The 20,465-nt window shown below is 45.0% G+C and overlaps 1 protein-coding gene across 3 annotated transcripts in view; it reads right to left on the bottom strand.

Annotated features, from left to right (window-relative positions):
• Positions 1-20,465, bottom strand: part of ABTB3 (ankyrin repeat and BTB domain containing 3) — a 320,336-nt gene that overhangs the window by 49,640 nt on the left and 250,231 nt on the right. The gene's annotated exons all lie outside the window — the stretch shown is intronic.

Genomic DNA, 20,465 nt, shown 5'->3' on the forward strand with positions numbered 1-20,465 from the left:
CTTGAATGTCACGTCCAAAGGATGTCTTCTCTGATAAGTGTGTCTAAAGGAGGGTAAGTTTCTCTCCTGTCTTAGCATGCCTCATCTCCAGGCCAATTTCATCTGTCTCCTTTTTAGCACCTTTCACAGTCTGTGACTATTTTTTTTTCACTTTTTAAAAAGCTTCTTTTTCTCCCCCCTCACAACAATGTCAGCCTCCTGGGGGCAGAACCACTTGTTATCAGTTGAATCTCCAACAGAGCCTGAAGCATAACACCATAAACTGATGGATGATCCATGCATCACCCACAGTTCATTCTTGAGAGCTGATCTCAGGAAACATCTGTTCATCAAGAATCCCTCTACCATACAAAGTTAGCAATGGTTCTGGTTACCGAAGTTTGCCAGCCAATGCAAGCAAGCAAACTGAAGCAGGTAAGAAACATTTTCCATAAAGGTCTATGAAAACATGGCTTTGTGTTCAACTGGGTTTGTTAAAAAATTGAACTCTGCACAGTCTTAATTCCTGCAGCATTCCTATAAACACTCAGAGCTCCAATTACTCTTTCTGGAAAGTCTCTGAAGGATCTGTCCTGGAAGACCAGCAGGTCCCCCTGTGGCTGTGGCCTGGACAAACAGGCGTGCCTGCACAAGTGCCGGACTTATTTATGTAGAAATCTGTTAAGCTGGTTGCCTGGGGCTTCACCAGAAGGTGATCAACATTGTGGTTTTCCCTTTGAGTGGCTTTCAATAATGCCATAAAAAAATTCTGATCAATTTAAGTAAGAGGTCAGCTACCAAGGTGGTCAATTTCTCTGATTTCTCAAGGGCCCAGGCCCCAGGAGACTAGTTCAATATTTCCCACCACTTCAGGTACATGACTTCAGAAAGATGTTTTCCAGGAGGCCTGTAGGCCTGAGAATAGCCAGTGATTGCATTGCCCTTTCTCCCCTGGGAAGGAGGTGGCACTGAGGCGAGAGTTAATGCATTCTTTTGATCTCTTGATGCACTCTTACAAAGGCAAGCTGGTGAGGCCTCAGACACATTTTATTCATTTATTAATTTTTAAAGCTAGCATAGAAGCTATGAGTACGAACTCTGGTTTTCCCAGCCCTACTATTTAGCAGCTATCTGATCTTGGGGCAAGTTGCTTAACCTCTTTGCTGTTCAGTTTTCTCATCTGTAAAATGAGCTTTTAGTAATAATACCTTCCTTGTAGGATTTTGGGTACGGATTAAATGAGATAATCCATATACAGTGTGTGGAAAAGAACAGAGCTCAGCACACAGCTCTCATTAAATGCTGGAGATCTCATATCACAATCATTATGACAAATCACAAAGCAAGGTGCAGACTGGAGAAAATACACTACATTTCAAAGAAGCAAATACAGAGACACAGAGACTAAAGAACATTTTAGTACTAGTGCTATTTAAGGTCTCAAATTAGACACTGTACTGAATGAATTCCACCAGAATAAAGGCAATCCTTTTCCTAGTGGGGAAACTCCAACCCAGAAGGGCTGCTAGTCCTGTCCAGTGTGCCTTTGCCAGAAAACCATAAGTGATGACAGAGGTTGGGGAGGGAGGGTGGATGGGAGTCATCCTTGATGAAAGCACAACAAACAAGAAAAGGCAGAGCTTCTCAGGATGCTGTGGGCCTGCCAAGCCCAGCTCCCAGACCCTCTTTCCTCCTCTGCCCCCGGGACTAATCTTTACCCCAAAGGTGCTAGAAGGTAATCGGCAGCTCCCAGGTTCCCTGGGTTCCAGTGGAACTCTGCTAATCCCGTCCTCCAGGATGTGGGCTCTGAAGCCAGACACCCTGAGTTCACCTCTTGGCTCTGCCCTCACTAACTTGGTCATGTTGCACAGGTTACCCCAAATCTTTATTTTTCTCATGTGTAAAATAGGGACACTAACATTGCATGTTTTATTTATTCAACCAATACTTAGAAAGCAACTACCATGGACCAGGCATATTATAAGTTTTTTACAAATATTAACTTGTTTAACTCTCACGATAACCCTTTGAGGAAGGCATTATTATTATTATTAACCTATTTTATGGATAAGGCAAACGAGACACAGAGAAATTAATTAACTTGCTTATTGTCATACAGCTAATAAGTAGGAGTCAGGATTTGAACTGAGGCATTTTGAATCTGGAGTCTGTCCCACTAACTGGGACAGTCTAGTTCTTAGTGATCTGCTGGCAACCAATGGCCTTCCAAAGGGGCTCTTCATGACTCTGGGATCCGTACCCTAAAAAACCTAAACTGTTTCCACAACCATGTCCTCCTCATTAGTAATAAGAAAAGCTACCCTTCCTTGTATGCTCATTATGTGCCAGGTACTGGGCCAAGTGCTCGTTTCCCACCCTCAGTGAATTCTCTCCTTGAAGGAACTGTTGTTGTTATGATTATTCCCATAATTACTGGCAAGGGAACTGAGGCCCAGGTCTGCATGTCTGACACCAAAGCCTGTGCACCCATGCAGCAGGCAGGACCCAGTGCCCAGTACCTGCATTCGCATCCCTGTTTGGCTTCTTACTTGCTACCTTGAGCAGGTAGCTCAGCCTCTATAAGCCTCTGTTTCTCCATCTGCAAAGCAGGGGTGACAGCAATAGTACTTACTGTCTGTATCTGTGATGAGGATTAAAGGAGATGATGCTTTTGAACCACTCAGCACAGTATGTAATAATAATTGCCCAATACATGGGATGCCTACTTATTACGATTCTATTGTTTTGTAATTGTAGGTCCTCTTTCTAGGGATTTAATCAGGCCATCTGGAAGCCCCCAAACCACCTCACCCCTCCTCCAACCACACAATCCTCCAGTCTCAGGGCAGGTCTTTCTTTGCCCCCAAGACTGTTTCTAGCTGTTCCGAGCCGGCTCCTCTGAGCCCAGCTCTCACTGCAGCCTCTCATTTGCTGGGTTTTGTGATAACTCTGCAGTTGCTCCCATGGCTTCTCGCTTCCCTTTTCATGTGTTTCTGTTCTTGCTCATCTGGATCTTGCCAGCACACTGGCAACTTGGGACAGAGCGACTTCCAAGGCTCCTCTCAGAGGCAGCAGACTAGGGTCAGCCTAAGGGGCCGTGTGAGGGAGGAGCCATTGGGCCCTGCCCATTCTGCTGCCTGGGCCCCCACCACCCATGATTTGGTTGACAGTTTGGCTCCCCAAGGCCAGCAGTCAGACTAGTTGCCTGGGAGTAGAGTAAAGTTGTTAGCAAAAATCAGAGAACTAGTAAGTATTTGCAGTTTCCCCTAATACACTATAGTATAATAATAATAATAACAAAAACAACAACAACTGACATTTTCAGAGAGCTTTCCATGTGCTAAGCATTTCACATGTAATAGCTTGCCTCATCCTCTGAATAACCCCATGAACTGGACACTGTTCTCTTCATTTTACAGATGAGAAAACAGAGGCATAGTGGTTATGTCACTTGCCCAAGCCCACACAGCTTGTAGGCGGTGGGGCCTGGTTCAACTCAAGTGTCACTTGTGAGTCCATGCTCACAGCTTGCTGAAACCCTTAAACCAAAAAGGCAGGTTTCAGAATGCCTATTTTACAGATGAGGAAACAGAGACCGAGAGGAGTTCAGTAACTTGCTCTGAAGTCACTAGGCTCTTCTACCTCCATGTCAACCAGACCTGTCTTGTCGCATAGTTAGGCCTAAGCAAGACTCAGGTTAGTGCCTGGGTCCCACACTCAGTCCCAGCCCAACTCCACAGAATCCCACACCAGCAAATGACTACTGTGAGCCACACACTGGGGGCACAGAGGTGCCAACAGGATGAGATTCCTGCTCTGGAGAAGCTCGGAGGCTAAGGGAAGCGCCCTGATTCATTCATTCCACATCCATATTCACTGAGTGCCTGCTACAGGCCAGGTGCTGGGTCAGGTCCTGGGAGTCCAGCAGCAAGTGGGCCAGACATGGGCCCTGCCCTTCCAGGCCATCATGGAGAGGGATATTAAGCAAACTGTTTGGCTGCATAGGTGACTACATAATTGAAGATGAAGGTGCCTAGGGTTGAGAGTATGACCTTATCTCAAAAGAGTAGTTGCGGATCAAGGAGCCAGCCCCTCCTATTCCTCTGTGGACATGCGGAGGGATTTATGATATCCAGGAGCAGACGACAATGCTGATTTCATTTATCTGCATACCCAGGAACTCACCCAAGGGTGGCAGGAAAAACTCTCAATAAAATAGGAGAGCAGTATGTATGTGTCAAAGTTTTGAGAGGAATAAGTAAGATGGTGCATGTGAATCTATTCTGATTCTGCTGGAAGCACTGTTCGAATCAAGATATGTAACTAGAGAATGTGGAATATGTGATGCTGACATAGACTATGAATTTCTAGAAGATGTGGACCTATGTCAGCCATCTGAAATACAAGAGAGACATTACATATAGTCAACGACCCCACTACCTCTTTAGGAACTTGAGGTAATGTGTTGGTTGTGAAACAACACTTATACCAGGGATGGAAAACTGGGTTCATCTTGGGCAAACTCTGATTCATTGGTATGACTAACTGGAGTACAGTGTTAAGGAGGATTCTGGGGCCATGTCCAGACTTAGCCAAGAAAGAAGAACCTTATAGAACTGGGGCCTACAAAAAGTTCTGAAAGCAACTGGTAAGGCAGGAATAGGGCCAGTAGCTGTAAGTCATGGTTATCACCCATTAGCTATGTGACGGTGGATAAATCCCACTTCCACTGACAGCTTCAGTTTCCTTAGGTATAAAAGGGGTGTTGGGTGAGTCAAGCTCTTGGGTGCCTCCAAGCACAGACATTCTCTGAGTTTATCACGTTTTCTGGTGCTCATGTACCATTCTTCACTGTGCAATAGCTTTTCTCCCTGCCTCCATCCCAACATTTCACCTTATCTGTTTCTGCTCTTATTTCATGCAAGCAATTATTACTGCAGCCAAGAAGATCACCTGGGAAAGAAATGGGTGGCAATGAGCGCTAACTGACCCTCAGCATCCATTCTCCATGTCTTCCTTAGCATCATATAGACCCATTTGCCCTTACTGAGTCTTGGCTGGGCTCCTGGCTATCCAGCTCAAGATGACAATTCCCATGGTGGCTAAGTTCTCACCAACAAATCATGGGCAAAAGTGTTGCAGGAGACACCTCTGTCCTGTGGTGTACTGGAGACAGCTCGTACTGGCTTGTGAAAGCAACTGTTTGCATGGTCCCCACTCTATGTTCAATGACATCTCATTCCTAGCGTGAAATCAGCCATAATGGGAGTATTTACAGCATGGAAATTGGCAAACACTAAAAACCAATGGCTCTGGCTGCCGTCTTGGGACAGTCGGTTGTTAAACATTTACCAGCACACTACCATCTATGTCACTTGCTTAAAAGGAAGCTCCTAGCCCCGGGCTTTCCGTGTGTCCCTTTCCCCAGCTGATGAGCAAACTTGACTATGTCCTGGCTCTGACCATGCAGGTGAGCTCAATGCTCCAGGGCAGTGTTATCTTAGGCTTGTAGGCTAGATGGTCTCCGTTGGGACAACTCAAGTCTGCTGTTGGAGCTTAGAACAGCCATAGACAATATGTGAACGAATAGGTGCAGCTGTGTTCCAGTAAGACTTTACTTAAAAAAAAAAAAAGAGGCTCACTGATGGGCCATAGTTTTCTGATCCCTGCTCTAAAGGAATTGCAGAGCAACAAGATGGAAAGATTGTGGGTCTTCAAAAGATTATGTGGAGCAGAGTGGCCCATCAGGCTGCACTGGCTGATCTATTACACGAGAGATAAACGTCTCTCTCAGTTAAGTCCCCATATCCCACAGTCACTCTGTTGTTATCTACCTAATATAGGGGCTGAGAAAGTAACTGCTCCTTACAGCTACTCTCCTAAGAGGTTACAAAGGAAATATGCCTTTCCTGGGGTTTAAAGGGCCATCTCTGACCGTTTTTCCCAGTTTTCTAATTTCTGGGCCTTCAGATAATACTGGAATCTGTAGGTCCAGGACAGGCATAGAGTGTGTAGGAGAGTAGGTTCCTGGGTCTGGTCACCCACGGGACGAAAGCAAGACGTGACCCAAGTGTGCCTGCGGTTACACTGGCCAGGCTGCCTGCAGTGCCCTGAGGGATGCATCAGGGCAGAGGGCATGTCCTGCTGGCCCAGTTTGCTGGGTGCCTGGATGAGGTCAGCCTGGGGAAAAACAAGGCCAAGAATTTGCCAGGTTACACTCTTACTTAAAAGCAGCCCAGGGGTTCTCAAAGAGCCACAAAGAAAGTCACATTCTGCTCCTGCTGTGAAGCATAGGGTCTTCCTGGAAAAGAACTTCAGAAAGGAGGGAGGAGTGCTGGGCCTGGGTGCCCGGGGGCGGGGTGGGGGTGGGGGTGGGGCAACGCGAGGCCAGTGCAGTCCTAACTGGGGGACGGCACAGGGTTTGAAAACAATTGGGAAACTTTTATGTGGGGCATATACATACCTAGTTCTTGTTGTCTTACTTCCAGCTGGGTCCAGTCATTTGTGTTCCCTGCCTGGCTCTGAGGGCATCTGAGTTTGGGCCCCGGACTAGGGAAGGGTGATACGGTATAAGTTCTAATATCACAGATGGGTATTAAGGAACTAATATTCTAGGAAATCTTCATTAATTCAGTCTGATCACCTAATGGTGTGCAAGGCACAGTGACTGCTCCCACACTAAAAATATTTTATTCGTTTCCAAATAATAATAATAATAATAATAATAATAATAATAATAACAACAACAACAACATATACAGTATTTATTGTGTAATAGGAACTGTTCTAATTATATATATACACACACGCACATATATGTACACACATGTTTACATATTTGATCTTATCTAATCCTTACCTTAACCCTAGAACATTGATCTCTGTTGTTCAGAAGAGGAAACTGCAGCACAGAGAGGCTAAGAAATTGTCCCAGGTTACAGAGCCTACAAATAGTAAGTAGAACTGAGATTTGAACCATGCAGGCTGTTGCTGGAGCCCTGCTCTTACCAGACCCCTCCACTGCCTCTCTGTGTTGCCAAAGGCCTTCCATGTTCTTTCAGATTCTCTTCAAATGCTGCCTGGGTAACTACTAGATGCCAGGTCCTGGGTTGGGTGCCAAAGAAATATAAATTCCCAACCACAGTCTTCAAATCCAAGGCCCTCTTGCAGTTGCCCCTCTGGAAAGTTCCCCGTTTCTTCTTTCTCACCGTCCCAGCCATAAGAAATGGAGCATGGAGTGGGTTCCAGCCCACTTGGCACACACATTTCCTTACCGCTTTCTTGCCTGCCTGGGTGGTGGGCTCCTCAATGCATATCCTCTCCCCCGAGTCCTGTTTTTCTTCAGGTCATATTCTAGAGACAAGTCCCAGATCACAGCTTCTGACCTTCAGAATCCCAGAAAGTCAGGGTTGAAGGAAGGCCCTCAGCTCAACAACTTACTTACTTAAGATCAGGAACCTGGAAGCCTGAGAAGGGTTAACTAATCTGTAGCAGTCACAGATGTATTTAGCAGAATAAACGTCTTCCTATAAGATCATTTAGCCAGTCTCCCTGTGGATACCTTTAGGGTTTGCAGGGCACTGATTCTCAACCAGGGGTGATTTTGTCACCCAGGGGTCATTTGGCAATATCTGGAGACACTTTTGGCAGTCACAACTAGAGAGGTGCTACTGGCTTCTAGAAGGTAGGGGCAACGGATGCTACTAAACACCCTACAACACACAAAACAAAGAATGATCCAGCCCAAGATGTCAACAGTGCTGAGGTTGAGAAACCCTGGTGGAGGGTAATACAATTTTTTTGTGTCTTCTCTTATATATTGAGCAGTTTCTATTACAGAGTTCTGTAAGCGTGACAATAAAATGGTGCCTTCAGAAATGAGTCGTGAAATGGCAAATCAGAGGACTATAGGCCTCACTCGGATAGGGGCTCCCGGCCCTCCTCCTCAACCCATTTTCCCAAGGAAGCCAAATTCCCTTTCATAGGCTTCAAGTCTCCCTATTCATGAGTTTTTCCTTTTCTTTTGAGTAGCAAAAAGATGAGCAAATTGAGATTGCTTTGTGCTGAAGTAAGTCACACCGAGATCTCCGTGCACCTTTCTAAGAAAAATAAATTATATGATTGCAGCAAATGGAACATGTAATGCTTGCAAAGTTCCTAGGAGAAATCTTTGTTCAAAAATTGTGCCCACTTGCTGTTTAATGCTGCTACTGAAGTACAGAAAAGAGCCAGTTCATTAAACCTGCCTCGGATAATGGTAACAAAGGTGCGATTCTATGTCCTCCTCCCAGCCAGTCTTTTCTGCCTTGTGAGATATAGCAAAGGGCCTGGAACCTTTCTCCTGCTTAGAAGTAAATGCTCAAAACCCACTGCATTTATATCCTTGCCAAAATAGAAATTCTGAATCTGTTCAAATATGTGAAAAAAAATTATTTCAAACACAATGATTACAAATACCCAGGAAAATGAAGCTAGTGTGTTCATATCTGAATGTGTTGTTATATTACTTTGAGTAGAAAATAATGAAGCAGAGTTACACATCTCTTGCTTTGGCATCATGGCTTACTTTAAAAGAGTTGAAAATAATGACTATCCCTACAGAAAGGAGTCTAGATTTTGGCAAGTCCTTAATGCCCCTCGCCCCCTTTAATGTATCTTTTTTGGAAGAGGCTCATTGTTGTCCTCCAGAATCCTTTCCCTCCTTTATGTATTGTAGGACTTGAATTTTTAGCTGGGCACATGGCCGCTGAGATAAAGACTACATTTCCCAGGTTCCCTTGCAGCTAACATGGCCACCTGACTAAATGCTGACCAATAGGGAGTGAGGGGAAATGATGTGTGAAATCTGGGGCATGCCTTATCCTTCTACTTTCCCTCTTCCCACTGGATAGATGTAGTCCTGGTGGGTGGGGCCAACCATGTTGGGCCATGCAGAGAAAGGGAGCATCTAAGGGACCACAGTGCAACAAGTGGGAAGGTGCCTGGGTCCCCCTGACCTGCAATTGCCACAATAGCTCAGGACTGCTTATGCCTGGATTGTTAGATGTGGAATTTTAAACTTTGATTTTATCCAAGCCACAGGTACTTTGCATGTCTGTTACAGCTAATGAATCTATATCCTAATTAATCCATTCCACAATTTTTAAAAAAAATTTAAATCAATTCAGTGAAGCACACAGGAAGCACTAAGTATATGCTGGCTATTGCGCTAGGTGCTAGAGGTTCAAAGATGAAACACCATTTTCCAAGGAATTCTAGAAAGAACAGATAGTCTTCTTTATAACACTTTCCACAAAAAAACCATGTCAATTCCTGAGGTATAAGGGCAAAGTTCTAGTGTTACAACCCCCAAATTCACTCCTAGTAACACTGGTCCCATAAGGTGCTCTATGACAAGTCTGCACTTTTTTTTCTATAAAGGGCCAAATAGTAAATATTTTAGGCTTTGTGGTCCATGTGGTCTCATAACTACTCAAGTCTGCCACTGTAGCGAAAACAGCCATAAACAATGCTAAACCAATGGGCATGGCCATTTCTCCATTCAACTTCCTTTACAAAAATCAGTGGCGGCTATAGTTTTGCTGATTCTTGATCTATAGTAAAAGAACGAAATAGGATAACCTTCTCTTTGGGATCTACAAGAAACACAGGATGTTAAAAGCACTGAGAATTTTTTTTAAGCCTGTTTAATTTTATTTAAGCCAGTGCTTCCCAAATTTATTGAACCACTTAAAACCTTTTTTTATAATGCTTATTACTATTGCAGAACTGGCCTTCTGAATGTGCTGTTGCGAACACCAGCTAAGTAACTTTCACTCTTAATGGATTACTGTAGGCAGACAAAAAAAAAATACAATGACCATCTACACGTTTACCACCCAACCCAGCTGAAAAAATAAAGTATTACAAGTACAAAAGCCTCTGCACACCCCTCCTGATTCCATCGCCTCTCTGACCTTTCTGAGATTGCCATCTCCCCCGAATTCGATATTTATCATCACTGTCATGCTTTATACTTTCTACTACTTTTATGAATTCCTAATAATATATAGACTGTTTTGCATGTTGGTAAACTTTATATAGATGTTAGCATAGTACCCAAATCCTGCCTCAACTTGCTTTTTTTTTGCATAATATTATGTTTCTGGGATTTAGTTATATAATAACACGTAGCTCTACTTCATTTATTTTCATTGCTGCCTGGCATTCCAGTGAATGAACACACTAGCATTTATTCATCCATTATCCTGTAGAAAGCTTCTTCCTCTCTTTTTCTTTATTTTGCTACTATGAACATCTGTGTACATGTCTCCTGATTTCCATAAAGGGGAGATTCCCTAGGGTATAGATCTGAAAGTATAATTATGTTCTTTCAAGTTTACTTGAAAGTGTATTCAGAGTCCCCTCCAGTGGTGTTTAAGAGTTCTTACTATTCTATATCTTCACTCAAATCCGACATTGTCAGACTTTAATTTTTTTGCTAGTCTAATGGGTATGAAATGCATACCTGTGTGTGGTTTTGAATTGCATTTCCAGGATTACTAGTGAGGTTGAGCCTTTTTCATATGTTTCTTGGACTACTTCTATGTTAATTCTTCAGAGGGGTCTTTGGGTTTGGATGATGCTGACATTGCAGATTGACACAGAGATTGACGGACATCTGAATTTCTAAGGAGAACTAAGGCCGGAGGCTGAGCCTTCCAAGATGAACCAGTGGGTATCGTTCAAAAGTTTCTTTCTTATTTCCCAATGCCCAGTCTTTGACTGAAGTTACGTTTTTAATAGAGGGAACTTGGGCTTTGGAGTCAGATAGACTTGGTTCAAATCCAAGATGGGGCACTTTCTACATGTGATGGTGGGCATGTTTCCTAACCTCCTGGAGCCCCAGTTTCCTCAGGTGTGAAGTGGAAAATAGTCTCTCACGCTTAGGGGCGGGGACTGAGTGCAGCTGGAGAGGCACCCAGGGCAGTGTCTGGCCCATGACTCCAGATGGCTGGTTCCCTCCCATCCTGTGAGACACAGGAGAGGACATGTGCTGAAGCTTCTCTTATTTCCTTCACCCTCCATACGCCTCAGTTTCCTTCATGGGGAAAACGGTCACTACCATTTGCACATAGAATGTCAGACCACAAAATTAAAAAACCTTCAGGGCTAGAGAGGACTTTGGAGATCACCCAGTCTGGAGGTTCTGAACTTCCATAGGGTGATTTAATGAGCTGATGAGAGGCAAGTTCACGCTGGAAAAAAGGCACACACATCCCGAATGTTGAGAGGACTACAGATCTTCTGAAGGATGGGATGCAATCCTTTATTGTTACCCAAGGCACCTTTATCATGACCTTATACAAAGGACTTTGTAATAAGGACATGGCTTTGTAGTAAGTACTGGTTGCCTGGCTAATTGCTAAGGGGAGCTAACATTCCTATGTAACTAATATTTTAACCTAGAATTGGGAGGTTTGCTTGCAGATGAGTAAATAAGCATCTTGGGTGGAAATTTAACAGACTCAAGAGGGGACTCTGCCCCCAAATCCCTATTCTCCAGGCAGCTAAATCTCACATGGCAAACTATATACCCTCAAACTGCTAGCCTGGGTCTGAAGCCTCTTTTTGGAAGCGAGCCCCAAATGCCATTCAAGATGTTCTCTGAGCTGCTCTAAGTGCCAAATGTGTTTCTGTTTTGCTTTTAACACTTTAGAAACTCCGAACGAATGCCAAGTGTTGGCAAACTCTCTGCCGCCTGCAGTCTGGTTTCCACCCACAGCGGGCTGTTGAAACTGCTGTGAAGGGCACTGGTGGCTTCCTTTTGGTCTGCATCTTCTCTGCTGGGGGCAGTCTCGGATTCTGGTGACCCTTCTCCATCTTAGTCTCCTGTATCTGCTACTTTGTTTTCTTCAGGCTTTTCTCGGACCTGGAAGCCCTCTTCCTTTGTTGCATGATGATGCCTCTTCATCAGTCCCTTTCTTGGGCTTCATCCCTACCTATGACTTCAATGGCCACCTGTTTGTCAGGTCTCCCCCAAAAGCTTCTTTAGTTAAGACCTCTCTTCTGAGTTCCACACCTGAACTTCACCTGCCTAACCACTGTCTCCATGTTGAAGCCCTTTACTTCTGAATTAATCCAGGAAAGGTCTTAGTCTGTCACTTCTAGCACTTAGTAATGGCCCTTTCCTTCGTTCATTCACTCAACAAGTATTTACTGGGCCCCAGTTATGTGCCAGCTCTGTGGTAGGCCCCATGATCCAGGAAACTGATTTCTGTCTCAGCCCTAACGAGAGAAGGAAGCCACTGTCTCAGGTAAAGTCCAAGCTGTGACTGTTTCTTCTGAAATATTCTATGCCCCCTCCTCTCCCCTAATCTCTGCTTACTTGGGACAGAACCCCAATGATGAGAGGCCATTTGTTGTCTACACAGATTCCTTTCCTTCTGCTATCTCTTGCCACTACTGACCCCATCTAAGGTTGCAAATGCAGCTGGTAATGGATGCTTAGCTGCTTTGGATGTGGTTCAGGACTCCAGCCAATGATGGCTTTCAAAATCTCATACTTCAGAGAAAATATAAAACCAGAATTATCCAGAGGAGCTCTAAAGTCACTGGGGTGGGGCAGTGGCCCCCAAGCCAGTCAGCTCTAGTTAATTCTCTTCCTGCACCCTGGAGGGACTGACCCACCATCAGTGGCATAAGGGCCAAGACACACCTGACTTCAGCCTGTGCTACAAATCCTATCCCTGTAGACTAGCACAACTCTGCAAGATACTGCTCTCTCCCCTCTCTTAGAGGATGTTGAGGCTGTTATTTTTGGCAATCAGGAGGAGCTGACCTTCTTGGTACAGAGTAGGGGGAATGAGGATAATCACTAACATTTAATGTGCATTTGCTATGACACAAGTATGCTGCATAGTTTACATACTCCATGGTTTAAATATATACATTTATATATATTTAATATAATATATATACACACACACACACCATTTTATATATACATATTATATGTGTGTGTGTATATAATATATATATAAATTATATATATATATATAATATATATATAATTTAACTTAATTCTTCCTACAACCTTATGAAGTGGGCATATTATTTTTCCTCTTTTACAGACACAGAGACTGAGGCTCAGTGAGGTAACTAACTTGCTTAAGAACACACAGAGAGTAAATGATTGAGCCAGGATTTGAACTCCAGGCAGTCAGGCTGCAGGGCCTGCACTTCTAGCCACTGTGCTCTGCTTCCTCTCTAATTAGATGATGCCATGAGGACTTAATTCCCTGGCTCTGGTGAAGGACTCTCTCATTTCCATGGACAAAAAGTGGGATGGCATCTGGCACTCAACATTCTCAAAACTGAACCCACTATTACTTCTCCCACACTGTCCTTGTTCTGTATTTGTTAAAAGCATCCCTTGCTACACACTCTCCCAAGATAGAAACCTCAGAGTCAATTTTTAACATAAAAGCTTGGGGAGGGGAATTGGTATCACATGCTATGAAGTCCAAGTGTCAAGGAATCTCTGTCTTCCTGTGTGATGGGTTGAATTATGTCCCCTCAAAAGGTATGTTGAAGCCCTGCCCACCCCACCATACCTGTGAAGTGAATGTAGCTTAAACATTTTTTTTTGTAAATAGGGTCTTTGTAGATGTTGTCAAGCTAAGATGAGCTCATTAAGGTGGGCCCTAATCCAGTATGACTAAACAGGAAGATGGAAATTTGGACAGAGAGACAGAGAGAAGACAGACATGTGAAGAAGGAGGCAGAGATGGAATTGATGCTGCCACAAGCCAAGGAAGCTCAGGGCCTACCAGAGCTAAAAGAGAAAAGGAAGGATCACCCTCCAGACACTTGGGAGGGAGCACGGCCCTGCCGATACCCTGACTCTAGCCTTCAGAACTATGTGGCAAGAAATGTCAGTTGTTTTAAGCCACCCAGTCCCTGGTGCTTTGTTACAGCAGCCCTAGGAAATTGATCCACCCAGTTTTCTAATTCCCCTCCTTGACCACAACTCTGGTTATTCTTTTCATATCTGCCCTTCTGGATACAGTCTAAGCACGGATAGCAAATACTCATATATAATCTCATACAAGGGTGATACCTCATACACTATTCTTTATGGTCTTTTTCACTTGATAACACACCAGGACTATTTTTTTTAATTGTGGTAAAGTATATATAACATAAAAATTGATGATTTTAACATTTTTAAGTGTGTATCTGCAGTATTAAGTACATTCACATTGTTGGGCAACCACCATTCACCTGCAGAACCCTTTCATCTTCCCAAACTGGAACTCGGTACCCATAAAACACTAACCCCCCAGGCCCCTCTCCCCCAGCCCACCAGGACCATCTCTACTACTGCTCACTCCCTCAACCCCAACATCTGTCCCAAGTCCTGCTGCTTCTACCTTCTCTGTTTCTCTAGCATCCTTCCTCATCTCTCCATCCCTGCCGCTTCTGTATCAGTTTGGCTGTCAAGAGTCTCTCACCCGCATCCCTGCAAGAGTTTCCTGACTCCAGGCAACCTGCTGGCCTCAGCCCATCTTCCAGGCCACCACCAGCCCCTCTTTCTAAAATACAAATCTGATGTCACTCCCATACTTAATCATCTGTGATGGCTCCTATCTTCTGCAGGATAGAGTAAAAATTCTTTGGCATGGCATAAAAGACCATCCCCAGGCTGAATTTAGCTAAGCTTTGGGTGCTGTATCCAACTTCTGGTCCAGGGCCTGGCCCACAGGAGGCAGTCAGGGCAGTGCTGGTTGAACCTTGGGTTCTCGGTTTGAATTCCTTATGTTTCCTCCAATATACATCCCCACCTTGGCCTTTGCATACGTGGTTCCCTCTGCATGGACTTATTTTTCTAATGCCCTTTCCCCCTTCCTCTCCTCTCTTCACCTTCTCTACCTGATAAATATGTTTATTCTTCAGGATTCAACTCAAACGGTACCTCTTGCATCTCTAGCTCTTCCAGACCTAGATAGTCACAGCCTTCTATTAGAACATGTACCAGATTTTTCTGTAATTGCTTCGCCCTCTCTGCCCATCACCTCCAGTCTAACTCATAGCAGGCCAGCCACACAGGTGGTGCTTGGTCTGTGCCTGCTGAGTGAAGGGCAGCCTCACCCACTGGGATCCTGGAGCTGGCTCCGTGGCCCGTCCTTGACACTACGAGGGGAGGGCAGTTGAGCCCCAAAGCGATCCTCCTGGGATCAGGAAAGGGCGGTTTCCTGTCTTCCAGGAGGCGCTAATGCACTGACATCAGTGCAGGGGTGGCAGTGGCTCTAAGGGGGTCACCGCGGGGCCTGCAGTGTGGGGTTTAATGTCCCCTGGAGGTGAAGGAGCCGGCATCTTGTGGCTGCACCTCCACGCGAGCCTAGCTGGAGAGGCTGGGGGAGCTGCAAGGACAAGGGCACTCAAGGGGAGAGGAGAGAGAGCGGTTCTGACTCTGTGGGAGGCTGGGGAGCCTTCCAGGGCCCCACAGAGCCGTGCGCAGGGCCCAGGTGTACAGCCTCTGCAGGTGACCTTCTGAGGGAAAGAACAGGGGGCCCCAGGTCTGAATTCAGGGGTTGATGTGGACTTGACCGAGGGAAATGGCTGGTGTGGATGTGGCTCCAGATTTCCCATCCACCAATTTCTCCATAAGCCCCTGGCCAGGATCCCAGCCACAGCAGGAGCATGGTACTGTCCTCCCTTCAAGGTCCCGAGGTGCTCTGTCCTGCCCTCCTCAATTCCTCTCTACTGCATACTCGGTTTTACTTTCTTTGTAGTACTCAGACTCTGTGAGATTATCCTGATCATCTGTTTGCTATTATTTACTGTCTGCGTCTCCCCAGCAGCATGTAAGTTCCAGGGACTTCATCTCCTCTGAGCCCAGAACAAGACCTGGCTTCATACAGATGGGGAAGGAAAGGGTGGAGAGCAGCTCACCTTCTGACACCAAGAGCTGGAACTCCCCTCATCCGGGTGATCCTCTGCTTAAAGGGCCACAGATGCTGACAGGAATGGGACCAGCAGCTCCAGCATCACCAGGCCTGTTTCCTATGTGATGGGCAGCAGCTGGGTTTTCCCTGACTTGGTATCCCTGGGCTCCAAGCAGGGCCCGGAGGGCCATCAGCACCCTATACATGCTTGGAAAATGAATCTGAGCTTCCAGCTGTCTTTATAGGGCTTTGAAAGAGGCATGAGAATTTCAGTTCTAGTGCTTCAGTGGCATAACCTTCACTTTAGAACCTAGTTTGACCCAAACCAGACAAATAACAAAACCTGTTAACCTCAAAAGATGCCCAGGAGACCTGGGAAGGGTTAAACGGGCAGACCAAGCAATGGTGCAATTTGTTAAATCTGTATGTGATCACCTCTTGAGGTTCCCCACCCCATGAAGTAGTTGTCACCCCCATCTTTACAGGGGATGAATGTGGACCTGTAAGATGGGCAAGATGACCTGTCCAAGGTGACCTGCTAGAAAGTAGCAGATCCAGAGGAAAGCTTTTGGTGTGGGATTTGGCCCTACGTGCTCAATAAATATAATAAAAGAGCAAAAGAAAGAACATAATGACCCAGGTCTCCTGAGTCCCATCCGAATACTCTTAGCATCTTACTACCTCTACATTTACCATCCTGGATAGCTCAAAATCTGGTATAAATTTACAAAACACTTGCAAAAAGATGAACTATTTCCTGGAGTGAGCTCATGGTTCTAACAAGCCCTAATTCCTATTGGTAGGTGCTGTTTATCAGCTTAAAGATAGGATTTGAGAATACCCCTTACTATCCTTATTATACACAGCCTCACTCCAGAGCAGAAAAACTGCCTCTTACAAATATGGAGAAAACAATAGTATTTACTCTTTGTATTTCTGAAATGTTTCAAAACCAATTATTAATAAGAAAATGTACAAACCCTAATAAGAAAATGTATAAACCCTGCCAGGGTGTTTTATTTGTTTTTTTCCTTTATTCTAACTTCCCTCCTCCCCCACTTCCCAAAGGACAGGAAGAAGAGTAGAAAGAAAGGCCAAATTTCCCAGGTTTAAATTATCTAATACTTTAAGGAAGAATAAATGGGTCACCCCTGTCAGCTTACAACCTGCAGCCACATCAGATGGTGTTCCTTTGGCATAAACCCGATCCCACAGTGAGGTTTTACTGTAGCAGAATAAAGACAAAAGCAGAGCTCCAGCAGGACTGACCAAGGTCACTGTGAAAACCAATGCAGCACTAGCATTAGACCTGGGAATCCTTGACTCTCTGCTTGCTCTGTCTTGGCTGGTATCCAGGCTGCCTCCCACCAGGAAACCCCGGGCAGCTGGTAGGTAATTATATGTGCTAATAGTCACTGACACTCCAGCCGCCAACACAAGGTCCCAAGTTCCTGCATCTGTTACAACGTCCAACTATCACACTTTTCTAGGGTTGATTATTTAGAGAGAGGTGCTCAGCTCCGACTGACTCAGAACTAGGAGGCTGCCTGGCAGCTTTGAAGATTAACGTCTCGGAGGGAAGAGAGACAAGTCCACTTACCAAGTCCTCCATCCTATACCGAATCTGCCTCACAGTTGCTGTGTGACCTTGGACAAGTTCCAGAACCTCAACTACCCTCAGCCTTCCTATCTATAAAATGAGATAAAGTCTGCCTTGCAGAATTGTTGGGGACGGCACACCAGGAAGACTGACAGTGCAAGGCACAGAGCAGGTGTCCAATACCTATTTGTTGGACAACAGAATGAACAAAATTTCTTTGACTCCATTCCCTGAAAATTAGAGGTTAATTCCTACTTCGTGTCACACTAAATGTGATTGGAAACTATATGTGTGGATCCATTTGCATGCTGCCCAAAATAGGCCAGTTCATCCTACCCTGTACTGAATTTAGTCTAGTTAATGGAACTTGTCTTACACTTATCATTTAGGAAAGTTTATAACAGAATACTATATTTTAGTTTTCTCTTGGAATTTATTTCCAAACTTGATGAAAATTTAGCTAGAACAATCAAATTAGTATATTTTCTATGCACAAATCCTCATTCTGGAGATAAATGAGTCAAGAATTGAGAGATAAATGACTGAAAACAGCCTAGAGAGTGCCTCAAGTGGCACTGACTGCCTTTGTTTCTCTGCTCTAAATGTGTGCATCTTGGCCTGCCAGGTGATCATACTCACATCTCAAATGGCAGGGCTGAGGCCTCAAACTGGATGGATGTTGAAATTGAAATCCCAGTTGTGACAGTCAGAGCGGCACACGCTCGGCCACTAGACCGTGGAGTAAAAGCTCCGGGCTGGAGTAAGGGCAGAGATGGACAGCAGCTCTTGAAGCTCATGTTCAGTCTATAGAATTAGGATAAGGAACACAAGTGTCTGGAAGCAAACTCCAAGAGGGCTGAGTCAAGGTCTAAGGCGGGGACCAGAAAATTTGGTTGTATCTCTAGGTGTCTGGGTTTGCCATCTAGCTCCTAACTGTCACTTAATATCTGTGTGCAGATGTTGGAAGAGTTACCTAATCTTGCTGAGCCTTGATTTCTTTGTCTGTAAAATGACCAGCACTACTTTCCCAGATAACAAGAGTGATTGTTGGAGGCGCCCATGAGAAAGTGTTAAAATAAAGCAACCCCTTAGTATAAGCCTCCACTATTATTTCAGGGATAGTGGAGACTTGGGGCAATGCTAGCTAATAATGACCATGTCATGAGCACTTCCTTTCAGGCATCGTCTATGTGGGTCCTTCATGTTTGTGACCCTGCTTGCACCAGTCTCTGAGAGGGCTGCTATTATTATGTCCATGATGGGTGGGGAATCTCTGAGAGGGCTGCTATTATTATGTCCATGATGGGTGGGGAAACTATGGTCCAGAGAGGTTAACTAACTTGCCCAAGGTTGTACAGTTAATTAACCATGGTGGTGGGATTTGGACCCAGGCAGTGTGACTCTGGAGCCCAGGCTCCTAACCTTTAAGCTATAGGACTTCCTGAGAGCAGGACAAATAAGAAGTGCTTTGGCAATAAGAGTTAAGGAAGCATCTTATTTTTCCTGCCACCCAACTCATGTTTGCTGCAAGGAGGAGAGTTGGAGTCTCAAGGTCATCCCAGGATGGAGCTGGGGACAGTGAACAGGGACAGTGGGAGTGAGCCTGCAGGTAAGGTGTCACACCCATGAAATAGGAGGCAGGGAAGTCTGGTGGGCAGAGGATGGGCTTTGGAGCATGAGCCATAAGGATCTCATCCCTGGCACCTGTCCTACCAATAGCTTTCCAATCTGTAAAATGGGACGCTTATATTAATCTCAGGAGGCTGTTTCAGGGATTAAAGGAGACAAGTAATGCATGCAAATCTCTTGTTGCAGTTAATAACTAGCACACAGTAGGTACTCAATAAATGGTTGCTCCCTAGTCTCTCTCCCTGAGATCTGCTGTTATTCTAGGTAACAAGGTGTAAGGGATGGTGGCACAGCCAGATTCTGCCTAGACAGAAACCTGAGAAGAGTACAACTCAGTGGTTAGAACTATGGGCTCGGGGGTCTGGGTGGCCTGAATTCATATACTGGCTCCACCACTTATGAGTCTTGTAACCTTGGACATGTTACTTAACCTACCTGTGCCTCAGTTTCCTTATCTGTAAAGTGGACATAATAATAGTACCCACTTCATGGGGCTTGGGGACTGTTAGATATTAGTTAATCTGTGTAAAGCATTTAGAACAGTGCCCAGCATATGGTAAGCATTCAATAAACGCTGGCAATGATGACTTTCATCAGCCCCCTGAGTGTTTTGGGGCCAAGGGGCACCTCTGGGCCTTCAGTGGGCTATGCTTTATACTGCAAACCCTTCATTTTCTTATGGACCCCCAAACAGATCTTGGAAGAGTGGAAATCTCTGCAGCCTGGCCATATCATGTGCTAGATGAACTTTAGAGGAAGGGCAGTATCTTATCAGGTAAGCAGTGGGGATTTGAAAACGGTGACAATGATCACCTGGACAACAGCACAGGGAGTCAGAGAAGTGGACACACATGTGCGCACACAAACCCATCTCTGAGTTGCTGTGCTTTCTGCATTTACAGCCATGTTTTGACTCAGCTGACTAAGCTGTTGCTTCATTTCTTTCACTTTGGATAAATATGAGCCCCCATTTATGTTGTCCCTGAGCAGCCCTGGAGTAATTTCCACACTGATACAGGAGAGACCTGAATGTGGCCATGAGAAATGGAGGGTGATCCACTCCACCCCGTGCATGTGAAAAAGCACAGACACACTCTTACCCAGCCAGAAATTCAACCCTGCAAGGTTTTGTCAGAAAACCACAGTTAGACAAAAATTTACTTCTTGCGGAGAGAGGGAAGAAGAGGGCAGGAAAGTGAGAGGGAGGGAGGTAGAGAGGGAGGAAAGGAGAAGGAGAGAGGAGGAGGAGGAGAGAGAGACAGACAGAAGAGAACAGAATGAGCATCAGTAGAATCAAGGCACACTGCTATCTCCTAATGGAAGAATCA

This window comes from Vicugna pacos, chromosome 12 (genome assembly GCF_048564905.1).
Source record: "Vicugna pacos chromosome 12, VicPac4, whole genome shotgun sequence".
Lineage (NCBI taxonomy): Eukaryota > Metazoa > Chordata > Mammalia > Artiodactyla > Camelidae > Vicugna > Vicugna pacos.